The 12,846-nt window shown below is 41.0% G+C and overlaps 1 protein-coding gene across 10 annotated transcripts in view; it reads right to left on the minus strand.

Annotated features, from left to right (window-relative positions):
- inpp4b (inositol polyphosphate-4-phosphatase type II B) overlaps positions 1–12,846 on the minus strand; it is a 969,352-nt gene that overhangs the window by 487,386 nt on the left and 469,120 nt on the right. The gene's annotated exons all lie outside the window — the stretch shown is intronic.

The following is a 12,846-nucleotide window of genomic DNA, read 5'->3' on the forward strand; positions in this document are numbered from 1 at the left end:
ATCTGACAAGAAGTATATATCACTGCAAAGGCCATTTTTGCTCCTTCACAATCTACAGACCCAGAAAATAACACCGTCTTATTCCTCTACAAACACTGCCCCAGGTTAAATTAATAGCTTATATTTTAAGTTTAATCAAGAGACTTATCTCCAAAAACATATAATCAAAAAAGAATCCACTATACTCACTACTGCAGCCTTTCTCTTGGACAGACTTCAAACAACAATTAACCTATCTGATTCTGTGCTGTGAACTTCACCCAACAGTTCCTCCAAGATTAGTTGTGAATTTCACTGTTTGTTAATTTTCCCATATGCACTCCGATGTCCAGCGATACACGAATTCAAACAGCAAAGGTAGCAACTGTACAGGTTCCCTCTCTCTCTCCTGCACTGTCATCACCAAGTGCTTCTTTTGTCTGCTCTTCTCCCTTTTAATCTGTTGTTTTGACTTTTTTTTCCCAAGTTCCAAAACTATTCAACAGCATATAAAACAGTAATTGCTGCTCCTGGAATTCGAGGAAATCACCTCCAACATCTAAAATACCTCAAAAAAAAAAGGAGCAGCTCTTACAGCCAGAAATTTTTCCCGTCCTCCATCTTGGATTACCCAGAATCCTTTTCATTCTGTCTCCTTGAGCTCTATTTCCACCTATCATTTACTCCTCACCCACCCTATCTTCTGCATAAACAAACGACAACCTTTGCCTAGCTACCATCAGATCCAAGCTGAAACTTTATTGCTGGAACAGCACAGCAGGTCAGGCAGCATCTAGGGAACAGAAGATTCGACGTTTCGGGCACATGCCCTTCTTCAGGAAGGGCATGTGCCCGAAACGTCGAATCTTCTGTTCCCTAGATGCTGCCTGACCTGCTGTGCTGTTCCAGCAATAAAGTTTCAGCTTTGATCTCCAGTGTCTGCAGACCTCACTTTCTCCACCATCAGATCCAAGGAAGGGTCACTCAACCCAAAACGTTAACTCTGATTTCTCTCCATAGATGCTGCCAGACCTGTTGAGCCTTTCCAGCAATTTCTGTTTTTGTTCTCATTTTCCAGCACTTGTCCAATAGCTTTGTGTACCTTGGTATCACAAGTGCAAATCTAAATACTTCTTAAATGCCTCTATCATAGGAATGGAGTTCCAGATCCCCACTATCATCTGGATGAAAGAGTTTCCTCCCATCTCCTTTAAACTTTCTGTCCATTTCCTTAAATCTGTGTCCCTTGTCATCGATCCTTCCACCAACAGGAAAAGTTTCTTCCTGTCTATCCTCTCATAATGCCCTCATAATTTTATACATCTCATTCATGTCTCTACTAAATTTCCTCTGCTCTAAGGAAAATAACATATATCTGTCCAATCTCTCTTCATAACTGAAACTCTCCAGCTCAAACAATATCTCAGTGTATCTCGTGCACTCTCTCCAGTGCTATCACATCCTTCCACTAATGTGGATTCCAGAACTATTCACAACAGTCTAGCTGTGGTCTAACTAAAGTTTTGTGCAGTTCCAAAATATGGCAAGTGGGTGAGAACCAGAACAGCTGGTCAGCACATAAGGATTATGATCGAGGTTAATAGGATGAACAAGCAGTGCCAGTTTAACAAGAAGTCAGGACTATGAAAGGTGTATTGACTAAGACAGGAACAAAGAATAATTTTTAAAAAAAGATGAAGGTTAGGATAGAGTGCACAGCCAAATTTAGAGTTCTTTGTACAAATGTACGGGTGTAAGGAACAAATTAAAAGAACTGAAGGCACAAATTCAAATTGGAAATTATGACATAGTAGCCATTACAGAGATATGGCTGCAGGAGGGTTAGGACTGTGAACTAAACATACCAAGCTATAAGATTTAAAGGAGGGATAGAGAAAATAGCAGAGGGGATGGAAGAGCATTAGAAACAGAATTACTTCATAGTGAGGGAAGATGTAATGACAGGAAAACACAGCAGACCTTATGGGTGGACCTGAGGAACCATAAAGGGACTAAAGGTGTTGTACACAGACCATCCGGTAGCAGTTCAGAAGTGCTAGACTGTATTAATGCTGAAATTTGGCAACTACATAGCAAAGGCAGCGTAGTATTAATGGGGAATTTTAATCTTAACAGAGACAGGGAGAGACAGACAAACACCTGCCAGTAAAGTACTGAATTTCTAGAGTGTATCTGGGATAGTTTCCTATGGCAATATGCCTTAGAGGTGTGAAGGATTCAAGCAATATTGGATCTAATAATGAGCATTGAGCCTAATTTAATTAGTGAACTAGCTGTTCATGAACATTTGTTAAATAGTAATCATAACTTGATCGAGCTTTCATATAGCATTTGAAAGAGATAAGCAAAGAATGAATCTAGAATTTTGGATTTCAGAAAGGCGGACTTTAATAGGATGAAGCAGACACTGTTCCCAGTAAAATGGGAAGCTCTGCTAATAGGTGAGATAACAGAGGAACAGTGGAGGATGTTTGAAGAAACATTTAATGCTATTCAAAAGCAATTTGTACCATGAGATGGAAAAGGTCCAACACAAAAAAAAGGATAGACATCTGAGGTGGTAAAGGGACAGCATAATTTTTTTAAGATGAACTTATAAAAAATGCAAAGAACAGGACAGATCCCACAGAATGGAATGAATACAAAGACCAACAAAGGGCCACAAAATGACTTTTAAGAGCAGCTAAAAAGAATTATGAAGGGAAACATGTAAGGGACATAAAAGACAATATGAAGAAATGTTATAGTTATCTAAAGGGAAAGCAGCTGATTAAGAGTAGTATTCATTCACGAAAAGCTGAATGTGGGAGTGGGCAAATGACAGACATGCTAAATGATTATTTGCTTGCTAGAAGTCCCAATGAAATTAACTGATCATCAGGGACAAAGTCTAAGTAAAATTGTCTTAAGTAGAAAATCAATAATGGGGAAATTAGTGGGAACTGAAGAATGACAAATTCCACGGACCTGATGGTTTCCAACCACAGGCACAAAAGGAGGTAGCAGAGTACGTTGAAAATGCCCCAGCCATAAACTTTCAGAAATCCCTGGATTCAGGGGTTGTATCTCTGGTTTGGAAATTTGTTCATGTCACTCTGCTCTTCAAGAAGGGTGACAGAAGGAATCCAGGGAATTACAGACTGGTTAGCCTGACATCTGCTGTGGGGAAATTGTTGGAGTCTATAATCAAGGATAGGGTAACTGATCACCTTGAAAATTTTCAATTAATCAGGACAGTCATGAATGGTCGGTCACACCTGACCAACCTTATTCAGTTTTTTGAAGAGATGATAAAGGTGATTGTCAGTGGTACGTCGATGGATATTGTTCACATGGATTTCCAGAAGGCTTTTGATAAAGTCCCACACATGAGACTATTAGCTAAGGTGGAAGCCCACAGAATTGAGTGCAAATTACTGGCATGGATAAGAAGTTGGTTGAGTGGCAAGAAACAGAGAGTTGTAATAATGAGCAAGCACTCAAAATGGTAGGACATGAATGGTGGTGTCCCGCAGGGATATACATTGGAGTTTCAATTATTCAAAATATTCATTAACAACTTGGATTATGGCATTAAAAAGTCAAATATTGAAATTTGTTAATGTAATTTTGGGTTTATAATGATTTCTTCAAGCCAAACCATTAGGGCATAGTAGCTCATGGCAATAAGCAATTGACAGAAAGTGGAAAACTACATCAAAATCAAGCGAATTGCAAACCAGTCTTTTTTGACTGGAAAGTAACCATGTGACACTGAAGTATCTCAGAGAACTGTCCTGTTGTGCTGTCACACGGAGCCGCATGGATCATTTTCACAGTCTGTTTTGAAGATTGGCAAAGTATTGTGGTCATTATGAAATGGAGATTCAGCACATACTCTTAGATTCAGAATAGTTATAATACCAGGGATTTTGCCCCATTTTCATAATCTAACAGATGGAACAAGGAAGCCAGAAGCATAGTCATAGAAAAGGATTGGGGTGATATTCTATTGAAGCACGTACAAAAAAATACAGAAGAAGGTAGAAGCAAAAAACTTGTGAAAAAGTGTAGAAAAGGAATAATACTGAGAGAAAGACCTGAGGGAAAACAGCAAGTTATAAATATTACAGTATTGGCTTTTGGTCACAGGAGTAAAAACACAAAACTACAGAAATGGCTTAAACTGGTTTGTGACATTTTGTCTCCAGGTGCTTATTTGTGTATACGTTCAATAAAGTTATAACTAATTTTTTGTGAGACATATTGTTAAAGTCTGATCAAGTTATGTAATTCAGAGAAAATGTCAGTGGCTCAGTGAATGCTAACCCAGCTGAACTGATAAAAAAGAAACCGATTTTAAACACACAGAGAATTGGAAGAATGCAAGCTTGCCAGCAGAACATTCTGCTTCACATTGGAACATAATCAGCAGGGAAACAGACGCTGGTGTTTTCCTCTTTGGACCTCCTTATGAAATGATTGTATAATAATAAAACTAAGGGTACTGGTGAGATTGGGAATTGATTTTAATAAAAACTTGGTTTTGTCGCATAGTTGATGAGTTCCAACCAAACAGCCACTTTGAGAAATTAAATATTTCACTATTCCTGTGCTATGAGAGGTTACCTTATAGAGGTTTGTAAAATCATGAGGAGCACAGATAAGATAAATAGCAAGGGTTAGTTTCCTAGGGCATGAGGAAAAACTAGGGGGCATATTTTTAAGGTGAGAAGAGAAAATTTGAAAAGGACATAAAGGGCAACATTCTTTTTTTACGGAAGGTGGTTTGCATGTGGAATGAACTTCCAGAGGAAGTGGTGGATGCAGGTAAAATTACAACATTTCAAAGACATTTGGATAAGTATGTGAATAGGAAAGGTTTGAAGGGATATGGGCCAAATGCAGGCAGGTGGGACTAGTTTAGTTTGGGAACATGGTCAGCATGGACCAGTTGGACCGGAGAGTCTGTTTTCATACTGTATGACTCTAAAGCTTTTAAGCTAACATATACTGGTGGTAAAGTTAATGTAGGAGAAAGTGAGAACTGCAGATGCTGGAGATCAGAGTCAAAAAGTGTGGTGCTGGAAATGCACAGCAGGTCAGACAGCATCCAAGAAGCAGGAGAGTTGACCTTTCGGGCATAAGCCCTTCATCAGGAAGTTCATGTAATTGATAAAAAGCAACATAAATAAATGAATAACGTCCTAATGCAGAGTCTGATCTTCTGTAATGGATAGTCTCTGCCATTAGGTCAAGATCTTGCTCTGTTAAGACCATGTGGTGATTGGTGTGCAATGACTACTCCATGTAAAAAGAATCTATGCAAAGCCATCTCCCAACCCCACATCTCCCCACCCTTCCCAAAGCAAGTTTAGGACATGGAACATGAGAACCTTTATGAACAACCCAAGGGTGACAGACCTGAACGTGGCACTGCCATCATAGCCTGGCAGTTCCAGTGCTACAACAATAACATTGCCCCCCTAAGTGAGATAGACAGGCAGGAGAAGGCCAGTTTAAAGAACAAGGTAGCGCTTACACCTTCATCAAGAAAGGCAAACTAGAAGAATGCAAGCTCTACAGGGTCAGGTTCACTTTAAGAAACAAACCGGTTGAACATCTCAATAAATCCCCTGTGGATTAAGTGAGCACATCATGAACCTACAGCTCACCCTTTCCCTGTAGCAATACATCAGTGCCAGTGCCCCAACATTAAACACAACAGATTAGACACATTCTACACCTTGACTAAACACTGTCCCACATTCCAAAGGGAAAAAGTTGTGGATAGTACTGAAGGATATTGCAGGTTATGGAGGGACACAGATAAACCATACAGCTAGGCTAAGAGGTGGCAAATGGAGTTTAATGCGGAAAAGCATGAGGTAATTCACTTTGGAAGAAGCAACAAAGAGTCCTGCGCTAATGGTAAGATTCTTGGTAGTGTAGATGAGCAGAGAGATCTTGGTGTCCATGTATATAGATCCCTAGGGTAGTTAAGAAGGCATATGGTGTGTTAAAAGTTAAAAATCACACAACACCAGGTTCTGGTCCAACATGTTTAATTAGAAGCACACTAGCTTTCGGAGCGACACTCCTTCATCAGGTGATAGTGGAGGGCTCAATCCTAACACAGAATTTATAGCAAAACTTTACAGTGTGATGTAACTGAAATTATACATTGAAAAATTGATTGTCTGTTAAGCCTTTCATCTGTTAGAATGCAGTGACAGTTTCACTTCTTTCATGTGTAAATCACAAAACTTTTTTTTAAGAATTGCATTCTCGGGTTAGCTGTTAACAATGGTGATAGCTAGACAATATGTTGAAGGTGTTGGCCCCCTGTGTTCTCTGCCTATGCCATGATGTTTAGATTGATTCTAATCTAAAAAGTGAGATAACGGAGTTTTACATAAATTCATGCAGTTTTTGAGCTCAGAGTTCTACAAGAATGCATGCAGTTTTTGAGCAAAGTCCAATGTAACCCTGCAAGTACAAATTCACCCCACAAAATATATGTGTGCATGTGGGTCTCTGTCTGTCTGTCTGTGTGTGTCTGTCTGTCTGGGTTGGGGGTTGTGAGTGTGAGAAAGTGTATGTTTGTGTGTAGTGAGTGCAGAGTGTCTTAAGTCTGTGAGGGGGTGCATGTGAGAGTGTGGGAGTGTGTGTGTCTGTAAGGGTGGGTGTGGGTGTCTGCGTGTGCATCTGTGTGTATGTGTGTCTGTGTGTATAGGAGTGCCTGTGCGTGTGTGTGAGAGTATGTGTGTGTAGGAGTATCTGTGTGTGTGTGTATAGTGCAATGGTGGTCACCTGTAATGTGACATGAACCCAAGGTCCCGTTGAGGCCCTCCCTATGGGTACCGAACTTAGCTATCAGCCTCTGCTCGGCCACTTTCCTCTGCTGCCTGTCCCGAAGTCCACCTTGAAGGATGGTCACCCGAAGGTCTGAGGCTGAAAGTCCTGGACCACTAACGTGTTCCCCAACTGGGAGGGAACCCTCCTGTCTGTTGATTGATGTGCGGTACCCATTCATCTATTGTCGTAGCCTTTGCTCGGTTTCCCCAATGTACCATGCCTCCGGGCATCCTTGCCTGCAACGTATAAGATATACAACGTTGGCTGAGTCACAGGAGTACCTGCCATATACAAGTTGGGAGGTGTCCCCACACGTAATGGTGGTAGCTATGTCCACACATGTCTTGCAGTGTCTACCGTGACAGGGTTGTATGGAGTTGTCCTGAGAGCCAGACAGCTTGCTACGAACAACGATCTGTTTGAGGTTTGGCGGTTGTTTAAAGGCAAGTAGTGGAGGTGTGGGGAAGGTCTTGGTGAGGTGCTCATCCTCATTGATAATGTGTTGCAGGTCACGAAGAACATGGCGTAAGTTTTCTGCTCCTGGGAAATACTGAACAATGAAGGGTACCCTGTCGGTAGCAGCACGTGTCTGTCTCCTGAGGAGGTCATTACTGTTCCTTGCTGTGGCACATCGGAACTGGCGGTCGATGAGTTGAGCATCGTACCCTGTTCTTGTGAGGGCATCCTTGAGTACTTCCAGGTGTCCGTCACGTTCCTCCTCATCTGAGCAGATCCGGTGTATGCATAGGGCATACACACTGTTACATCACACTGTAAATTTTTGCTATAAATTCTGTGTTAGGATTGAGCCTTCCACTATCACCTGATGAAGGAACGTTGCTCCGAAAACTAGTGTGCTTCCAATTAAACCTGTTGGACTATAATTTGGTGTTGTGTGACTTTTAACTTTGTACACCCCAGTCCAACACCGGCATCTCCAAATTATGGTGTGTTAGCTTTTATTGGTAGAGGGACCGAGTTTCGGAACCACGAGGACATACTGCAGCTGTACAAAACTCTGATGCAGCCACATTTGGAATTTTGCATAGAGTTCTGGTCACCGCATTATAGAAAGTTTGTGGAAGCTTTAGAAAGGCTGCAGAGGAGATTTACCACGATGTTGCCTGGTATAGAGGGAAGGTCTTATGAGCAAAGGTTTTCGTTAGAGAGAAGAAAGTTGAGAGGTGACTTAATTGAGACACATAAGATTATCAGAGGATTAGATAGGATGCACAGTGAGAGCCTTTTTCCTCAGATGGTGATGGCTGGCACAACGAGGCATAGTTTTAAATTGAGGTGTGATAGATATAGGACAGGTGTCAGAGCTAGGTTTTTTTTACTCAGAGAGTAATAGGGGCGTGCAACACCCTGCCTGTAACAATAATAGACTCGCCAACTTTAACGGCATTTAAATGGTCATTGGGTAAACATATAGATGAAAATGGAATAGTGTAGGATAGATAGGCTTCAGATTGGTTCCACATGTTAGCACAACATCAGGGGCCGAAGCTGAGCTGTCACGTTATGCTCTTAAAATTGATTTTCCTCGGCAACATCAGGAGGAATGCAACACTTTGTAAAGGTGTGTTAGGCAAGGAAGGCATAAAGAAAGAAAAACAAACTCAACAAGATCCGCTGCCTAATGAAGTAGCTAAAACATGACCTCATCATAACAAACACCCCGTTCCCTCTGAGGGAGAAGCACAAGACCTCATAGCAATACACTACTCATACTTCCAAACTGCCAAGAGGTAGAAAAGGTCATCCAACAGCTGAAACTCAACAAACCCTCTTGTGGAAGTAGAATCCCTGCTGAGATATGGCAGGAGATGGTACTCTTGACATGAATCCATGAACTCATTGCCCTGTGTGGAAAGGAGACAGCACACCTCTGGATCTCAGAGATAATTGCGACCAATCTCAAGAGATGACAGGTTCAACTTTGGAAATCACAGAGGGATTTCCCTACTATCTGCCACCCGAAAGGTCATTGCAAGATTTCTCAACAGCCTCCTTCCAGTTGCTGAATAGCTCTTCCCAAAGTCTCACTGCTTCTACCCTTCAAGGTGCATAGTGGACATGGATTTTCAGTGTGCAACAAATCAAAGAGGAGTGCAGAGAACAGCACCAATCTCTGAACATGACCTCCTTTGATCTCACAAAGGCTTTTCACTTTGTGCAGAATTATGGAATATCCTCCTCAAATTTGGCCGGCCGCAGAAATTTGTCACCGTTCTGCGCCTACTTCATAATAATATGTAAGTTGTGATCCTCGCCAATCCAGCACAAACCCAAAATAACTGCAAACTGGGGTCAAACAAGGCTGCATCATTCACACTAACACTCTTTTCCATTCATCTCACTGCAACACTCTGTCTCATCTCCATGAGGCTCCCTGCCAGAGCCAGAACCAAGACAACCCCAACTCCTATTATTGAGCTGCAGTATGTGCACACACTCAGTGACTGAGCTATAAACCATCGCTGATACATTCACTAAGTTATATAAGAGAATAGTTATATAAGAGAATTGTTAAAATTAACTTGAGAATGTAACTTTTTAAAAAGGTTTTGTGATTTACATATGAAAGAAGTGAAACTAACCTGGTCATTCTAACAGATGAGACTTAACAAACAATCAAGGTATCTTTCAATGTATAATTTCAGTTATATCACACTGTAAACCTTTGCTATAAATTCTGTGTCTTACAATTGTGTACTCCATAATTATCTGATGAAGGAGCAGCACTCCGAAAGCTTGTGCTTCCAATCAAACCTGTTGGACTATAACCTGGCGTTGTGTGATTTTTAACTTTGATAACCCCAGTCCAACACTGGCATCTCCAAATCATGTAAGGAACAGACCTGCCATCCGTGGTTAATTAAAAGTCAAAGAAAGCATCAAACTCAAAGAACAGATATATAATGAGGGGGCAGAGCTGAGGATGGTAGCCATCACCAAGGAGAAGGTGCTAGAGAAACTGAATGGCCTGAAGGTGGATAAATCACCTGTACAAGATGGTCTAAACCCCAGAGTACTAAGGGTTGTCACTGAAGAAATAGTGGAGGTGTGAATGGTGATCTTTCAGGAATTGCTAGAATCACAGATGGTCCCAGAGGACTGAAAAATCGCTAACATGATACCCTTGTTTCAAAGGGGGTAAGGCAAAAGACAAAAAATTACAGACTGATTAGCCTAATCTCAGTCATGACTAAGATCGTGGAATTCATTGTAAAGGATGATTTTTTTAAAAAAAGTATGGTAAAATAGGACAAAGTCAGCATGGTTTCATCAAAGGAAGGTCATGTCAGACAAATCTGCTAAAATTCTTTGAGGAAGTAATTAGGAGATTATACCAAGAAGAGACAATTGATGTTATCTACCTGAACTTCAAGAAGGCCTTTGACAAGATGCCGCTCGGGAGGCTGTTGGGTAAGTTAAGGGCCCATGGTGTCAGAGGCAAGATGCTAGCATGAATAGAAGCTTGGCTGTCTATCAGAAAGCAGAGAGTGGGGCTAAAAGGTTCCTTCTCAGGATGGCAGCAGGTGACAAGTGGTGTTCCACAAGGCTGAGTGTTCGGAACCCAATTTTTCACTTTGTGCATTAATGATCTAGATGAGGGTACTCTGGCTAATATAAAGATAGGTAAAGGGACAGAAAGCACTGAGGAGGCAGGGAGGCTGCAGAAGAGTTTGGACAGGTTAGGAGAGTAGGCAAAGAAGTGGCAGATGGAGTACAGCGTGGGAAAGTGTGAGGTCTTGCAATTTCATAAGAAGAATGGAGACAAGGACTATTTTCTAAATGGGATGAAAGTTCAGAATTCTGAAGTGCAAAGAGACTTGGAAGTTCTAGTCCAGGATTCTCTCAAAGTAAACTTGAAGGTTGAGTCAGTAGTTAGGATGGCAAATGCAATGATGATATTTATTTTGGGAGAATTTGAATATAAAAGCACTGATGTATTTCTGAGGCTCTATAAGGCTCAGCTCAGACCACATTTGGAGTATCGTGTGCAGTTTTGGGTCCATTTCTCAGAAAGGATGTACTGGCCCTGGAGCGTGTTCAGAGGAGATTCATGAGAATTATCCAAGAATGAAAAGGTTAACATATGAGGAACGTTTGAGGACTCTAGGTTTATATGCGATAGAGTTTAGAAGGGCGAGGGGGATCTAATTGAAACATACAAAATATGGAATGGCTTTGAAACAATAGACGCTGGGAAGATGTTTCCATTGGTACGAGAGACAAGGTCCAAAAGGCATAGCCTTAGAGTAAAGGGAAGACCCTTTTAGAAATGAGATAAGGAGAAATGTCTTCGGCCTGAGAGTGGTGAATCAAGGAATTCATTGCCACAGAAGGGTGTGGAGGCTAGGTGATTGAGTATAATTAAGACTGAGATAGATAGGTTCTTGAGTATCAACGGGGTTCAAGAGTTACGGGGAGAAAGCAGGAGAATGGGTTGAAGAACTTATCAGCCATGGTTGAATGGTAGAGCAGACTCGATGGGCTAAATGGCCTAATTTCTGCTCCTATGTATTATGGTCTTACAATTTAGTAAGGCCTCCTAGAATGTCTGAATATTCGGCAAGCACACGATGTCACCACCCTGCCAACAATTCTGTCTCACATCATGCAAGGAAGAAGAATATTTCATTCCTGTAAAACAGTACAGCTTCATTTAAAATTGAGCAATGACAAAATGCACTAGAGCAAGTATAGAACACTGAAAATGACAATAATCACATGCTAAAAATACTCTAAATCCAGTTAAAAGAAATGAATGGTCGAAAGCAATGTTCCTCAAAACCATCTGAGAACCAAAAAAGAAATAACCTGCTCTGCTGCCTAGCTTTTAAATGCCTACATTACGGAAATGGACTAGAAAACCACTAATGTGATTTTCCTATTCAAGAAGAGAAAGGGCAGGAAACAGGAAACCACAGACCAGTTAACCTAACCTCTGTTATTGGGAAAATACTAGTGTATCATGGAGGAAGAAATGACAAAACATTTCAAAAAGCTTAATACATTCAAACAGAATCAACATGGCTTTTTGAAAGGGAAATTGTCTTCGACAAATTTTCTTGAGCTTTTTGATGACATAGCAGAAAGGTTAAAAAAAGGGGAACCAGTTGATGCATTTGGATTTCCAGTCAGTATTCAGTAATGAAGGGCTTTTTCCTGAAACGTCGATTTCAAAGCTCCTTGGATGCTGCCTGAACTGCTGTGCTCTTCCAACACCACTAATCCAGAATCTGGTTTCCAGCATCTGCAGTCATTGTTTTTACCCAGTATTCAGTAAAGTGCCACATAAGGAGTTATTGAACAAAATAGGAGTTCATTTATTGAGGGTAATGTGTTAGCATGGATTGAGGAAGTTTATCATGCAGAAGACAGAGAATAGGGATTAACGTGTCTTTTTTGAGACTGAAAGCATGTAACTAGTGGAGTACCTCAAAGATCAGTCTGAGGGTCTCAATTATTTACCACTTATGTCCATGACATGGAAGAATGGGCAGATGTAATGTACCAAAATTTGATGATACAAAAATAAATGAGAGGACATTTTGTGATGAGAACATAAGGTACCTGAAAGGGGTTCAGTGAGTGGGCAAACATTTGGCAGATGAAGTTTAATGGAAGAAAGTGCGAGGTCATGCATTTTGAGAGGAAGAATCAAAAGGCAGATGATCTCAATGAAGAGAGACACCAAAGAAAAACACAGGACAGATGGATCTGGGAGTTCTTGTACATGAAATACAATGTGTTGTAGGTGCAGCAAGCAATTCAGCATACCAATGGAAATTTTGCCTTTTATTGCAATCTGACTACATTCTGGAGTCAATCTTTTGGTTTGTCACAAGCAGGCAGGGAATTGTGTATTGTTAGTCAGGAAGCTGCAAAGACAACAGTCAGGGGCCTGCTCAGTCAAGTCTAGGGGCTGGTAAAAGTCATTCAGATATCTCAGGCAATTTTAGCCCTGAGTGTCAATCCTTTGATCATTCAGGAAAG

Source organism: Chiloscyllium plagiosum, unplaced genomic scaffold (genome assembly GCF_037043375.1).
Source record: "Chiloscyllium plagiosum isolate Xiang-an unplaced genomic scaffold, Cpla_swu_hap1 HiC_scaffold_36, whole genome shotgun sequence".
NCBI lineage: Eukaryota > Metazoa > Chordata > Chondrichthyes > Orectolobiformes > Hemiscylliidae > Chiloscyllium > Chiloscyllium plagiosum.